This window comes from Coenobita brevimanus, chromosome 8 (assembly GCF_032717465.1).
Source record: "Coenobita brevimanus isolate Jiangsu-jjx chromosome 8, ASM3271746v2, whole genome shotgun sequence".
Taxonomy (NCBI): Eukaryota; Metazoa; Arthropoda; class Malacostraca; order Decapoda; family Coenobitidae; genus Coenobita; species Coenobita brevimanus.
The window spans coordinates 19,001,691-19,014,744 of NC_136961.1; positions in this window are offsets into that span (position 1 = coordinate 19,001,691).

The following is a 13,054-nucleotide window of genomic DNA, read 5'->3' on the forward strand; positions in this document are numbered from 1 at the left end:
CTGCTTTTACTCATTCTTCCTTCCCAGACTCTCCCTTTCGCACCCTTTTCACCTCCTTCCAAAACATTTTCTTATTCTGTTGAAAATTCTCTGTCAGCCGCCTACCCCACCTCTCATCTGCTGCCACTTTAGCATCACGCACAGCCCTTCTCGCTCTATTCCTCTTTTCCTTATACCTTTCATATGACATCTCATCCTTCCTCTGCAGCCACACTTCATATGCACGTCTCTTCTCGGCCACAGCCATACTTACTTCCTCGCACCACCATTCACTTCCTTTTCTTACACCACCACCCACACGTCTCACACCACACACCTCTTCTGCATGCCCCACCACAGCACTCTTAAACAACTGCCATTCCTCCTCCACGCTGCCATTTTCCCGATCTTTCACTGTGTTCCACTCATCTTTCAGTTTCTCCTGATACTCTATCTTTTTCTCTCTTTTATAATAATTTTAATTTTATTTATTTTTTTGTATTATTATTTTTTTTACATTTTTTCTTGATTTTATATTTTTTATAACTTATATTATAAAGAAAAACTAATCTAAAGACTCTAAAACTAATCACCTAACAGACAAATCGCTAACCTATACTAAATCCTACAGAGACAAATAGCTAGGCTTAAACTAATGATAAAAATACCTCGACTAACAGAGCACCATCGACTGCAGATATGTGATGCCTTTCTACATGACATACCTGCACTCATCACCTGGTGACTATCAGTCGAGGCACAACCTAATAAAGGGGACATCAATATATGAAAGGGAACCAGACGAGTCAGGAACATTTCCATATACGTCAGGTATCGGCCCTAATTAGAATAACTTAAGCAGGATAGTATAATGTATTTACATAATTTATACAATAAGTGAAGAACGTCTCCCAGCAGACCACCATCGACTGCAAGTGCCCAATACCTTCCTATATTGCACACTTGCACTCATCAGCTAGTGACTGTCAGGCGAGGAACTTGGCTTAATGTAGGGGACATCTACCTGTATATTAGAAATAGATCAGTGGGAGGAGGAACTATTCAAAATGTGTCAACTGACAACCCTAAATAATATTACAATATATACATGTTTACCATTGATAAAAACCATAACCACACAGTAAAAAAGTCACATCACTCTGATCAGTCCGGTCTCTCTCAAGAAAGCCATCAATTTATCAGTCATAACAATGTCCCCATCACCCAGGATGGTGGACAGGATGAAGAGGACGTCTGCTGCGCCGCAGTAATTTATAAGTGAATCACGTTCACGAATAACTCGCTGACAGCGCAGGATGATATGACTGATAGATAACACCGCATCACAGATGTCACAGTGCGGTGGGAAGCATCTTTCAATATAAGGTTTCATATGTGTTAAAATGGTGGCATTGAGCCATAACTGTGCGAACACTTTTTCTTCCAAGTGACTGGAGCGGTTGGCGGTGTCCCAGTAGCCCAGGTACGGCTTACAGGTCGGAATATTTAGTCTGGTCCACTGACCTTGCCACAGAAGATTTATTGATTTCTCTCCGAGACACAGACTCGACCGTAGATCACGAAGAACGTCCCAAGTCTCCTCGAGCTCTACAGTCGACTTTGCAAGTAAGTCAGCCTGCTCATTGCCGTAGATACGACAATGACCAGGCACCCAGATCAGCGTGAATGACTTGTTGCATGAATGCAACTTATTAACGATGCGGCCCTGGATCTCGTGAGAGTCCGTAGTACAAGATGCAATTGCTTGAAGGGCTGATTTTGAATCTGAAAATATGACAGATGAGTCATGCCTAGAATTGAGAGCATAGTCTATGGCTTTGTCAATAGCAAAAAGTTCGGAGGTAAACACAGATGTATGAGTCGGCAACCGATACCTAAGTGCACATTCAGTTGACCACACACTTGCACCCACACATTCACTCGATTTGGAGCCGTCGGTGTACAATTGATGGGACCCCAAGTGACGAGCAATGATGTTACGAAACAAGTGGTGGACCTCCGCCTCCGACACTTTGGCCTTTGGAGCTGGGAGCCATGAGACATCCACTGTAAAGCCGGGTGGCTCCCAAGGCGCTATCTTTTTAAACACCAACTTGTCACAGTCACTGGGGTCCACACCAAGCTCCTGAGTCAGTAAGTGGAGGCGAACGGGAAGTGGCCGATGCAACCTCCGCAGAAGGTGGTGGTATTAACGCAGGGGGATACAGGCCACATTGCCGATATTACTTTTCCTAAACGTCCTTATGCCGTAGGACAAGGCCAGGTGGTCACGGCGAATATGGAGGGGAGGCACATTCGCCTCCACTTCCATACGAGCCACACGGATACACCGGGCGGCTCCAAGACACATTCGTAAACCTTTATTCTGCAACAAATCCAATCCTTTCACCGTGGCATCGGATGCCGAGCGATACACCTGTGCTCCATAGTCTAGCTTCGATCGAATAAGGGACTTATACACCATTAATAAAAATTTTCTGTCGGCACCCCAGGTAGTACCCGCTAGGTACTTGAGGACATTTAACGGTTTATCACAACGAGCAAGCAAAGTATTAACGTGAAGTTTGAAATTCATTCTACGATGAAAAAGTATTCCTAAAAATTTTACAGAATTATGAAAAGGTACCGCCTGATTATCCAAAATTAAGCACAAACTAGGTACGTTACGATTAGTGAAGACTATACCGGCACACATACGTACGGAAAACTTAAATCCCCACTGCAAGGCCCATTCGTGGACGGAGTCAAGGGCTGCTTGAATCCGCCCAGCCGAAAATTGTGCATTACGGGAAGAGTGCCATATTGCACAATCGTCAGCGTAGAGCGAGTATTTAAGATTCCTCGGGAAGGGAGATGATGACAGAATATCATTGATCATAATACTAAATAAAGTAGGACTAAGCACACTTCCCTGTGGCACCCCGTTTTCCTGGATAAATATATCCGATGTTACATTACGGGGCAATTTGACAGAGAATGTTCCGTCCCTTAAGAAATTTGAAATAATAACAGGCAGATTTCCTCTTAAACCATAAGCATAGAGCTTCATTAATATACCGTGTCGCCAGGTCATGTCATAGGCTTTATGGATGTTCAAGAACACCCCTATCATGAATTCTTTATTGGGAAATGCCTCTGCAATACAATGCTCCAAATTCATTAAATGATCTAGTGAACTTCTGTATTTATGGAAGCCACATTGTTGATCATTTAACAAATTCTTCGACTCTAAAACAAAAAGAAGCCTATTGTTAACCATACGTTCCATGACCTTACATAGACAAGAAGTCAACACAATAGGACGAAATGAAGTGGGATTCATAAGACGACCAGCCTCTTTGGGTATCGGTATGACGTGAGCAAAATGCCATGAGTTTGGGAACGTTTGAGACGCCCAAATCTTATTGTACAATGCTAACATCTTAATCAGGTTTTCCTGATTAAAATGCTGGATCATACTATACGTGATGGTGTCTGGTCCAGGGCTGGTGTCTTTACAGGATTTAAGGGCAAGGAGCAGTTCATTTAGCGTAAACTCTTGGTTGTACGGGGAGTCTAGGTCTTCTGTGGCAAAGTCTACTATCTGTAGTTCAGCCGTGCGTTTATGATGTTGAAAACTCTGGTCATAATTGGCTGAGCTACTGACATGAGAAAAACTCCTGGCGAGGATGTTAGCAACGTCCACGGGCTCGTCATAGGTTGTGTTATTCACCTGCAAGGTGGTCACAGGGAAGTATGGGCATTTATTATTTAATAATGGTATAGAGGACCAGACTTTATGTAATGGTGTTGTACGAGTCACCGTGGACACAAAGGACCGCCAGGAGTCACGTTTGGCCCTTCTTATTATTCTCCTTGCCTCAGCCTGTGCCTGTTTGTATGCAATAAAGTTTTCCTCAGTGGGCTGACTATCAAAAATCCTGAATCTCCTATTGCGTTTTCTTAATGCTTGTCGGGAATCTGGCGTCCACCAATGTGCTCTATGCTTCGCATGAAGTGTAGAAGTCTTGGGAATAGCAGCCTCAGCTGCGTGTAATATGGAAGTAGTTATATTTTCGACCTTAACATCTATGGTCTCCCCAGATATATGTAAATTGTTGATCCTTGAGAGGGATCCCCAATCTGCTTTCTTATAGTTAAATTTTGGAGGTGAAGGATCCAAAACGATGTTGCGTGTATAAGAAAGACAGATGGGTAAATGATCACTTCCCAAGGAGTCGTCGTAAGTGTCCCATGAGAAATCTTGATGTATACCAGGGGAGGCCAAAGATAAGTCAATGGCCGAAAAGTTACCAGTACGATCATCTACATGAGTCGCTCTACCATCGCTCAGAAGACAGAGGTTGGACTGTAGTATGAGGTCGGCTACTTGCTCCCCACGACCATCAATCCTCAAGCTACCCCATTGATAGTGATGGGTGTTAAAATCGCCCAACACTAACTTATTTCCAGGCAGATGTTCAAATAGTGAATTTAAAGCATCACTATCAATGAGGCCATGTGGAGGACAGTACAGAGAGCAAACAGACAGATACGTGTTATTAAATTTTACTCTGCACGCAACAGCTTCCAGAGTAGAATTTAGAATCACTTCCGTTTGTGGGTGTGATTTGTGTGTGTAAATGGGAACTCCGTGAACTTCATATCTTCTGTACGAGTGGTAGTGTTTTAACTGTGGAGGATCAGGATGATCCTCCAAGCGCATCTCCTGTAAACAAATAACGTCTGGCCTGTGTATAGAAAGCAAGATTGCTATATGTTGTAACTTATTTCCAATACCTCTACAATTCCACTGTAATACAGTGAAAGCAACGGTTTAAGATTTTCGTTGGGGGCCAGTGTGCTTCGTCTTTTTTTGTCGCCCCCCAGAAGGCGAGCGACTGCCGGGAGACCTATCCCAGTGCTTGTTCAAGGAAACCTCCATATTATCGTCAATTATGAGGTTCCCTGACTCCCCCGAGGAAGAGCTAACCTTCTTCTCCCTCGCTGGAGTGGGAACTGGAAGAACGTGAGGATGAGACTGTTTCTGTGAGGGTGGTCATGTTACTTTTACTAGACTTGTCGGGTTTCGCTTTAGGCCGTACTGATGGAGAGGCAGCAGCAGCCTGAGAATAGGTTGAAACCTTAGGGATGTCAGTGAGAGAGTTGGAGTGGACAGGAGGTCGAGATGGAGATGTACTGTGAGTGGCAGTAGGGAGAAGGACAGGATCAGTCTGCATCTCTACAGAGCACATCACAGGACGGGACATTATCGCCGAAGCATAGGACCTATTCGGCATGGGAGTTGCATGCAACTCCTTCACCTTTTTCCTAGCTTCGTAGTAGGAAATGCCCTCCGTTGCCTTCACTGTGCAGACCTCCTTCTCCTCCTTCCACTTTGGACAATCCCTAGAGGAAGTGGAGTGAGCACTCTTGCAGTTGAAGCAACAGACTGTCTCAGATGTGCAATGTTCCGCATCATGACCTTGGCTTGCATACTTACCACACACTGGCTGGGAAGCCCGATAAGTCTTGGCGCCATGCCCATATAACTGCCATTTCAAACAACGGAAAGGCCGCACATGAACAATTTCGTAATCGATTTTTACATTGCTAGGAAGTGATACTTTACCGAAAGTCAAAGCAATGGTCGCTGTCTTTGTCCTGACACCTTCCGAGAATCTGGTGATAAATTTTGCATCAATGACATCTTGCTGAGCGAGTTCATCTATGATCTCTTTCTCACTCATCACCATGAGATCCCTGCAAGTGATAACCCTCTTGCAGGAATTCATGGATGTTGGGATCATGGCTTCGACATCATAGCAGTGGAACTTGCGCAACTTCAACAAATCCTTTACTTGAGATGAGGTACAAGTCTTAATAAGGTCTCCGTTCCCAAGTTTTTTTATTTGTTCTACCTCCCCATCACAGCCATCAATGACCTTCTTGATCATGAAGGGATTGAGACTGCTCAAGGGAGCGGAACCTAGAGCAGTGATGATTACATATTCCGCATTATTAATAGGGACGTCACGGGGCAAACGAGTCTGGGGCCGTTCTGTCTGGGGGCTGTCAGTCCGTGTAGAAGTCGGGGGTCGGTCAGGACTACCTCCCCCCCTGAGGGGGGGGCTGTAGGGGCGTCCTCCATAGTAACCCCCCCCCTAACGGGGGAAGTGGGAAGAAGGAGAAAAGACAATCAAGGGACAAACAACCAGGGGCAAAACACCTATATCTGAGGTTGCCCTCTCAAACCACTCCAGGGAGGCCCGACCGTGTTTATTCACGCCCCAGAGCGATCAGTGGGGGGGACCCACCATGGGCGATAAGCAAAGGTAAACTCAGGAAAAGATACAAACTCCTATTGTATCTCTAACAGGGAGGGGAGGAAAATGAATACTAGCTAGCCTAACTGAAAGTACGCCCTAGTGGCAAAAACAAAGGAAAACTAATGCCAGTGAGGCAGCCCTGTAGCTAGAGGAGAGCACAGAAAACACGTCTTTACTCTCCACGACCATGCATCAAAGTCCAATGCCTTTTTTTTTTTTTTTTTTTTTTTTTGGCCTATCAACCATTGGGGCCCAAGCCCCTGGTTATTAAGGCCGGATATAGATATATGTATATACATTTAAACATATATACATATATATATACAAAAATATATATATATACATACATACATACACACACACACACACACACACACACACACACACTTCCATGCATACATACAGACACACTTTCATGCAAACGTACATATATATATATATATATATATATATATATATATATATAATAATTTTAATTTTATTTATTTTTTTGTATTTTTATTTTTTTAAATTTTTTCTTGGGTTTATATTTTTTATATCTTATATTATAAAGACAACCTAATCTAAAGACCCTAAAACTAATCACCTAACATACAAATCGCTAACCTATACTAAATCGTACAGAGACAAATAGCTAGACCTACACTAATGGTAAAAATACCTCGACTAACAGAACACCATTGACTACAGATATGTAATGCCTTTCTACATGACATACCTGCACTCATCACCTGGTGACTGTCAGTCGAGGCACAACCTAATGTAGGGGACATCAATATATGAAAGGGAACCAGACGAGTCAGGAACATTTCTATATACGTCAGCTGTCGTCCCTAATTAGAATAACTTAAGCAAGATAGTATAATGTATTTACATAATTTGTACAAAAAGTGAAGAACCTCGCCCAGCAGACCACCATCGACTGCAAGTGCCCAATACCTTCCTATATTGCACACTTGCACTCAACAGCTGGTGACTGTCAGGCAAGGAACTTGGCTTAATGTAGGGGACATCTAGATTAGAAATAGATCGGTGGGAGGAGGAACTATTTAAAATATGTCAACTGTCAACCCTAATTAATATTACAATATATACATATTTACCGTTGATAAAAACCATAACCACACAGTAAAAAAGTCACATCACTCTGATCAGTCTGGTTGTTATGAGTCCATATTATATTTACAAATCATAATAGATAGATAGATAAATAGACAGATAGACAGCTCTATGCGAGCCTGGGAATGGGAAATGATCTTGCAAGTTCAACTGAGGAAAAGCTGACGACAGATTAGGAAGTAGCAAGTCAGGAGATGATGCATTTAGTTTGTCAGCGAAACAGCAGGTGAACAAAGCCTAGTGACCATACACACACATACACACATACTCACACACAGGCTTCTAGAACTTTCCAACCACAGTGAACACACGTGACACGACCCCTGTTTCACCAGAATTTAGGAAAGAGAGCTCAGAAGAAGAGAGGCCATAGAATCGGCAGGTTGTGGGGAGAAAGGCTTAGCAACTTGGAAGAGAGAGAGGGAGAGAGAGAGCGAGACAGGGAGACAGGGACCCTACTTATACTCAGTCGTGTGCGAGAGACTTGTTAGTATTTCCAAGGCAAATAGAAATAGTCTCATACTCTTCTTTATCTCTCCTGTCATTGCATGACAAATGGGAACCAAGATTATCAACGTACAAATAACTCAAGTATAACAACCGCTCGTCCACAAGTCTAATATATATAACTTCTCTACAAGTAACTACAAAGTCTTTTTATGACATTTGGTAGCAGCGAAAAGAACGCACCTCGTCTTCGAATCAACAGTGAATTTCTACAAAAGCAGGCAACACTTTACAAGATTAACTTCAGTTCTACAGTGAATTCCTACAATATCCAGCCTACAATGCAAATAGCCTACAAGTCTACAAAACATCTCTATAATCTTCACCTAACTTCAAGCAGCAGCAAGAAGAATAAAAAACAAAGCAAGTAAAGAAAAGGAAATATTAAAGCAACAAGCTAACTAACCCTTACCACTCTCTTCCACCTAACCTCCCCCGCTGACGCAGAGGTCAAGACACGCAGCAAAACACCAGAGCCACATTTATAACGCGACTTACTCACCTTTCTTCACCCAGCTTAAGCATCGCTACTCAGTATTCACCACAGCTACCAGTGTGGGAAGCCGACGTCACCATGTGCTGAGATGACATCACAACGCGAGTCTGCCACGCCAAGCAACGTGTGACTGACATCAGGTACTTCTCACCCACTACTCATTACTCATTATTCACATAGCTCCTACTCATACTCATTTATTTCCACAGTTGAGTTGGAAATTCGACGTTCTATGCTGAGGTTTGCCTGGGACAGCTGTTAACCACCACAAGCACCAGGCCATGGAATTTCCTGAGTAATATCGTCCATCAACACAGCACTAGAATCATCAAGAGATCTTCAATCAAACCTGCATTTTTCTTCCGAGATCGACTTTTGTACCGACACACCTTTACGATCTGTATCAAATGGGTAAAATTATACTTACTCGTTTCTTCTCAGTGCTAAAATTAGCTATATTCAACTTTTTTTACTTATTTCCATATATACACTTATACACTCACTATCTATCATTTATTTCAACTTATTTACTCATCTATTTTGTTAGGACATAAATAAACAAAAGGCGTATTTCATAACACCATATCTTAATGACAGGAATATTTTCGCCACCACCCACGTTAATACCAGATGACACACAATTTGCCACAACAACAGACTCACAATTAAGAGAGCACCAAGGCAACCCACCCCTTGTACAAACCTCACCACAAACTAAAGACCAAGAAACAAATACGGCAGTTTCAGATGATGAGTGGGAAACCCCCTCTGACGTAGCAAGTGCGGACTTTGTCGCTGACTTGCACACGTATGCCAATATACTTAACAGGGTTCACCGGTCCGGTCGTACTTATTCCACCATTCCCTCACACAACGATAAACACGTCCAAGTTGAATTAACAGAGCAAACAGTGAAAATGAATCAAGAAACAAATACCGCTGATCTAACAACCACACCTCAAGTGTTTGTGTATCACGAGGATAAAACTGCCCCAAAATTCTCTGGCACAGACAAAGATCGCATTGATGTCATTTCATTAGTCAGTCAGTGCGAACAAATGTTCATCAAGCGCCACATACTAGATGAACAAGAGAAAATTGCTATTTTTTCATCTTGCATAAGCCAGGAAAGATGTCCAGCAAGCAATTTACTGCGCTCAGATAAGCTCCATAAGGCTAGGACATATGAATTTAAAACTGAATTTTTGAAGAAATTTTCTGGAGGTATGAACTTCTTGCCAGGTATAATTCCAGAATTATATAAAATTGTAGATCTTGTAAGGGAGCACACTACAAACCATGTGCTCAGTGAAATAACTGCTGATGTCTCCACAATCAAAAGAATATTGTCAGTTACTTTGGAAAACTCATATTCGATAACAGATGATGGAAAGATGTCCCCAGACCTCGTCGTGGACATCATTGGTTATGTAGCTGCCTTATGTAAATTACCTGATAGGACTCTTAAGATCGCCAAGACGATCGCGTACACCCCAGGAATGTGCTTGCTAGACTTAATGAACGAGGTAGAGATGCAGTGCAGTAAAGCAGGTATGGTCGACACACATGCACATTCTAGTAGAATGAGGGTACCTGAGACAGTATCAGCTGTGAAAACATCTACACCGACCCCAAACAGAGAACAAAATCGATCGCGACCCGAAAGCAGGCGGACCAAACAACCAAACATGACAAGGCCTCGATCACAGACGCCATGCTACAGGCAGTTTCATAAGTTTTCGCGCAGCCCGAGGAGGTCTCGCGCCATGAACAACACTAATTATGGGAAATCACATCGTATATCACAGTCAAGGGATAGGTCCATTCTATGTCATTATTGTGCAAAACCAGGACACACAAGGTATGAATGCTTTATCAATGCAAAAGAGGACAAACAAAAGACACAAGGATTTGGTCCTTACTGTAGGCATCATAGATACCAAGGGCACTGGACCAGTGATTGCAAAACAGTAGACAAAATTGTGTCTATGTTCAAATCAGGGGAAGACCAAGTCATGACAAAAAACGAACAAACGTAAAGAAAAACAAGTCTAAAATTCACATAGGAGGCATGTTGGGAAATGAGTGTATCTTGATACCAGCTGTATGTGAGGATCAAAACGTTTCCTTATTTTTAGATACAGGCTCTCCAGTGAACTTAATAACACATGAAGAACTAAATAGAATTCTTAAAAATAAAACGAAAGTAACTTTTCTGGATGAAGCAGATTTAGATTTATACACGGTAGATGGACAACAAATTACAGTGAAAGGTATGATAAGATTAAATATCAGTTTCACAGAGACTACAAGACCATTCTCTGCATTTTTCTATATCGTTGAAAACTTAGCAATTAAAGCTCATATGTTACTGGGCTTAAGATCCATGAGAGCTGAGAACATAACCATACTCCCACAAATGAATGGAATAAACTTTGACAATGAATTCATAGAGGAAATACCTTCAGAACCCTCACCGATTGGTAAAACAGAGCCAAAAAAAAAAATTGGTAATATTAACGGCTTAAACAAACATACATAAACAGATGTGTGTATAGATCCACTCCCACCACCAACCCCATCCTCCAGAATTAGTGACCCAGATAACAGTACTGATTTATCAATTTTTCCAGCCCATCTCACTAATGATTTAGTTATACCACCTAATTTCTACATGAAAGTTACCATAAAGAGCAAATTACGGAATAGTACTGTTCTTGTCTTAGAAGAATTATGTAAAGTAAAGGGATTGTCAGTAGAAAACGCATTATGTCATACGAACGACGAAGGGCAAACTCAGATATTCATAATTAATCACATGAACGGGGAAGTTCAGTTGAAAAAGGGGACTTGCATAGTTAATATTGAAAAATGTCCTGCCCCTGTGAAGGAAATAGTTATAGCTGGAGTGACAAGCGAGATAAAATCTACGGATAGAGAAAGAATAAAAGAGTATTTAATTCACTCAGGTGAATTTGATGAAGAAAATGATTTGTTAACCCTGCTGGAAACACACAGGGACACCGTAGCATTGCCCGGAGAACAATTAGGGTGTATTAACTTGATTAATCACATGATTAATGTGCACCCAGAAACACCACCAATTTTTGTACCAGCTTACCACATACCACACTCCCAACGTACACTTGCAAATCAGTATGTCGATGAAATGTTAAAACTTGGAATTATTGAGCCTTCAGTCTCCCCGTGGAATGCCTCATTATTCTTCGTGCCCAAACGAAATGGAGAAATGTGTGCGGTAGTAGATTACCTTAAACTAAATAAACACACAATCCCAGACAGATTTCCCATGCCATTGCTAAACGACGTTCTACAGAATATTGGTCCCGAGAATAATATATTCTCGACCATTGATCTCCTAAACGGCCATTATCAGATTCCGGTATCGAAGGAGTCACGTAAATACACTGGCTTTTCAACAAACAGAGGCCATTATCAATATACAAGAATGCCAATGGGACTGAGGACAGCCCCAGGCACATTCCAGCGTCTTATGAATTACGTATTGTCCGGAATTTTAGGACAAGGGATATTTGTTTATCTTGACGATATTACAATCGCAACGAAGAATATTAAGGATCATCTCAGGAAATTAGACTTACTCTTACAAAAGCTTAGTGATGCTGGTTTAAAAATTAAACTTTCCAAATGCAAATTTTGCTTTAAGGAAATAAATTTCTTAGGCCACAAATTAAGTTCTGATGGTATTCACACCACTGATGAAAAAATACAGGCAGTGAGAGATTTTCCTGAACCCACTACGACTGACGAAGTTAGACAATTTTTAGGTCTGGCTGGGTACTATAGGTCATTCGTACCACAGTTCTCTCATATAGCCTTTCCTCTATTCCAACTACTCAAAAAAGATGCTGTATTCCAATGGGAAGAAGAACAAAAAAGGGCATTTAGCAATCTACAAATTAAACTAACAAATGCACCTTGTTTATCATATCCAGATTACACAAAATCATTTCTTATTTGTACAGACGCATCGGTTAAAGGATTAGGGGCTGTACTGATGCAGGAAGAAAAAAGAGGAAAAAATCAACCAATTGCATTTGCCAGCAGACAAACAAGAGGTGCAGAGAAAAATTATTGCACTACAGACTTAGAGGCACTTGCAGTGGTTTTTGCATTACAAAAGTTTCGAGATTTGGTATATGGTTACGAAATCCACTTATTCACCGATCATAAATCACTGGTGGGTATGTTTAAAGAAAAATTCCTTTCTGGGAGGAGAGCAAGATGGAAATCTACAGTTGAAAACTGCAATGTACAAATTCATTATATACAGGGTAAAATGAACATAGTAGCTGACGCATTATCTAGGAACCCAAACACTATTCAGGTCGCGGCGTTAGATCTCAAAGGAAATATCCCAAACCACGAGGATATCGCAAAGGCACAAAGACTTGACCCAATATGGTCTAAAGTAATATACAAGTTAGAAAGTGGAGATGACATACAATTACCCAAACTGCATGTCCCACTCGAACAATTCACAATGGTCAATAATACATTATACAAGATTAACTCTAAACAACCAAAACGCCAAAGAAATATGTACTAACCATTTGGTAGTACCTAATGACATGATACCCCA